At 50.1% G+C, this 3,644-nt stretch overlaps 1 protein-coding gene across 2 annotated transcripts in view; it reads right to left on the bottom strand.

Moving 5' to 3' along the window:
* The window catches only part of Tsen2 (tRNA splicing endonuclease subunit 2), a 31,952-nt gene extending 29,937 nt beyond the window's left edge, over nucleotides 1-2,015 (bottom strand). For both annotated transcript variants that reach the window (XM_015495036.2, XM_015495037.2), the window contains exon 1: nucleotides 1,896-2,015. The gene's annotated coding sequence lies outside the window, so the exon portion shown is untranslated. The remainder of the gene's footprint in view (nucleotides 1-1,895) is intronic.
* Between the last annotated feature and the right edge of the window lie 1,629 nt (nucleotides 2,016-3,644).

The raw sequence follows: 3,644 nt of genomic DNA, 5'->3' as shown, positions 1-3,644 counted from the left end.
CTGCCAATGCTCGATATATTAATGACACTGAATAGTGTGTGTGTGTGTTATATATATATATATATATATAATTTTTTTTTTTTTTGAGGATCAGACCTGTACCATGTGCGCGCATGTGACCTATGAGAGCTTCGATCCTCATTTCAAATCACAGACAAGGAAGGGGAGGCTCAAAGAGGACAGGTCATTTATACCCAAAGCCCCCACTGCTCAGGGACATAAGAGGGAGGGCATGGTAACTGGACTGGGCTAAAGAGGAAGCCTGTCTGAAGCACGGGAAAATGAATAGGTAAGACAGGGTCAGTAGCTAGGGAGTTTGCAAGCAAAGGTTGTTTGTCGTTGCTGATTTTCTGGTGCTGGGGATGGAAGCCAGGGCCTTGCATATGCTAGGCAAGTGCTCTACCACTGAGCTACCTCTCCAGCCCTTTATGAGACAGGGTTTCACTTAAGTTGGCCTGACTAGCCAGAAGCTTGTGATCCTCCTGCCTCAGCCTCCCAAGCTGCTGAGATTACAGGCGTGGGCCACCACGACTGGCTCAAGTACTATTCTTATTCCCAATGTACAGATGAGAAAAGTGGAGGTGGGGGCTGAGTGCTTCTATAAAGGATTGTTACTCTTCATTTCCCAAACCCCATCATGCCTGGGTTAAGTATATTTACTTTCTATCAAAAGCAAGCGCCTGTTCTTTATTCTTTCCTTGTGCCAACAACTTAACATCTTTTAGAGGCTGAGTAAAAGCCTATCCAAGAACAAATGACAGGGGAGGAAATGGTTCCACTTAATTTTTTCCAACCCCCTAGGACCAGGTGCCAAACATGCCTCCCACCCAGCAAAGCTCTCTGTTTGCTGATTTAAAAACACCCAGCTCCAATTGCAATACCTCCTGGGCTCAGGGAAACAAGGATGAAAGGGATAAGGCAAACAAATCCTGCCTCTGGGGAGCTTTCAAGCTAGAACATATAAGACACATAAACAAAGGACCAACCTTTGAAGGGTGCTGTCAGAATTAAATGGGTAATTTAGTGCAGAAGGAACCTTACAAGTCCCACCACTTGGGATGTGCTCACCAGATGGCAGATGCAACTGCAATGAACAAGTGAGCATAGGCCACACTCTGGGCAGCACCACTTTTTGTCTTCACTTGTCCCTTTGATGGTTTCCTTGCATTTGGGTCCCCCTCGCCCCAATCCCACTAGAGGCTGAGGCTCCTCAGGAGCACAGGCACTCATGGACACCCCAAGCCCCTAGTGCAGGATAAGGCCCAGTGTCCCCACGAAGAACCTGAAGACCATCAGAGACTCCCACCCAGAAGACCCTTACCATAATGAAGCAGAACCCCCCACCATATTTAAAACACACAAGTTCCTCTTTTCTACCAAAAAAAAAAAAAAAAAAAACCTCAACGTGGAATGGGACTTCCTATTTCTTGGGAGGGCTAAGTTACTCTGTTTTGCAAAAACGAAGTGTGGCCGCAGACTTGATGATGTCACTTCTGTTTTTGTAAAACCTGACTAACCTAAAAAAAAAAAAAAAAAGGATAAAAAGCACTTTCTGTGAATTCAAGAGGAAAAAAACATAACCTCTTACTTGACTCCTATAAAAATGCAAAGCTCCAAGCACCCCCTGGAACCTTCCCGAAAATTCCCGGGGTGTGCAGGCTCCAGGGTCCCGCGTGACACCGAGCGCTACAGGTGGGCGGAGGGGCCTCGCGCTCCAAGCCCGGCCGACGCGGAAAATCGGCCTCTTGGCCCCGGGAAAGTCTCTGGGCCCTTTCCGCCCTCGCCCTGGAGGGCTTCCGTAGGAACCCTGTCTCTTCGGGATGCGGAATTGGCCCACCAGACTGGGCCACGGCGCTGCACGCGTCGCGAAGCCGCCGGCTCCTCTGGAATCTTACCTTCCTCAGCGCCACGCGCTTTCCGTTACCTGGGAACGCCAGCCGGGGAGGGCGGGCCGACGCCGCGGCCGTCAAGCAGCGCGGCCGCAAAACGAGCCGAATGCGCAGCCGCAGAATTGCGGCACGCCCCGCCCATCCCGCCGCGGTCTTAGCGGAGTGCGCCTGCGCACGTCCCGAAGGCGGGTGTTCTCTGCACCAGCCGGGCTGCGGCTCCCGGGTTTCCTTCTCTCTTTTCTTGGCGTTGTGCGGACGGCCTCTCTGCACAGATGCTGTTCTCCTTGAGTCCTCTCAGCGATCCTGCAAGAGCCATTTTGGCACCCGAGATACGAAGCTATCTGTGCAATGTCATAAATTCCATTAGAGGGCTGTGGCCCTTCGGGACCCATCTCAGCTCTGGGTGCAACACGCGGGTCGTAGGGCGCATGTGCATAGCTACATCCTGGGGAGGGGGGTGCTCTCTCCACTGGACACGAGACCAAAGCCAGGGTGCTGTGGTTGTTCTGTGCATCTTAACCAGGACCTCAGCCCCAGAGGCCAGCCTAGTTAGAATCTCCATCTCTGCCCTCCTTGACTGTGATCTTGACAGAGTGACTTAACTTTGTGACCCTCAGTTTTCTCTACTGAAAGATGGGTGGTCAGGATTATGAGAGAGGGCCACGCATGGGACCTGTACTAGTTTTTGCTTTCCTGGTTGTTTTAAAGGAGGCCCTCGTGGGGAGTCCCATAGACACCTTCCCACAGTTGACTGACAGGTTCTCCAGCGCACAGATCTGGGACGACCGTGGAGGTGGGTGATTAACCCTGGAGAGATGCATGCAGCTGAGTGTTGACAACAGACTTTATAAATTCTGGATCTTCTCCAATGTCCTTTTGCCTCCAGATCTTGGCACATTGTGTGGTCACTGCCTGGAACATCTTTCTCCCTTCTGTTTGCTACAGTTATTTCTGGGCATCCTTTAGATTTCAGCTCAGATCTCTCATCTCTTCCAGGAAACTTCTTGCCTTCTCACACCTGCTTGGGGGACCTCTGTGTTCTGCAATAGTGTCTGACACAGTCTGGATTGTTCCCGTTTGCCGAGCCTCCTTGACCCGACTATGAGCATGATGTGGCATTCACTGGCTGCTTTGGGCTAGGAAGTGCAGGCTTCAGATGGGAAAAGGCAAATGAATTTCATGGTTAGAATGTTGGAAAAAAAAAAAAGTGGGGGTGGACAGGGAGAAAAAATTGTCAAGATTTGCAGAATACTAGTATCTTACTCTTTGCCACGGCTATGACAAAATGCCTGAGGCTGAAATTTTTATAAAGAAAAGAGGTTTATGTAGCTCAAGATTCAGGGGCAAATCAAAACTGCAGAATGTGAGAGGGAGAGATCCCATCAAACAGGAAGCCAGCCAGCAACTAGGGAATCAGGCTCAGCCATTTCATTCTCATGAGAACCCATAACACGGAGATCAGTGTTCCCTTCTGAGGGCAGTGCCCCCCAGTCACCTAAGGATGTCCCGCTAGGCCTCATTCTTGAGTCCTACCACCACTCTGAGGTCCAAGCCTGCAACATGTGAATTCATATCCAAACCATTGCAAGTAGTAAAGGAATGGATTGGGCATGAAGGGACAGGCAGGGGAGGGTTGTAATGTCACACCAGAACACGCCAAGTTGGGAAATGCAGGCTGAGTACTTTTTTTTTTAATTTGAAATGCTTGGGACCAGAAGTGTTTTGGATTTCAGAATACTTGCATGTACATCTTGG

The sequence above is a fragment of the Marmota marmota genome, unplaced genomic scaffold (genome assembly GCF_001458135.2).
Source record: "Marmota marmota marmota unplaced genomic scaffold, marMar, whole genome shotgun sequence".
In the NCBI taxonomy this organism is placed as follows: Eukaryota; Metazoa; Chordata; class Mammalia; order Rodentia; family Sciuridae; genus Marmota; species Marmota marmota.
Note: the sequence above shows the minus strand (reverse complement) of the source record. Positions and strands in the feature narration are given on the sequence as shown.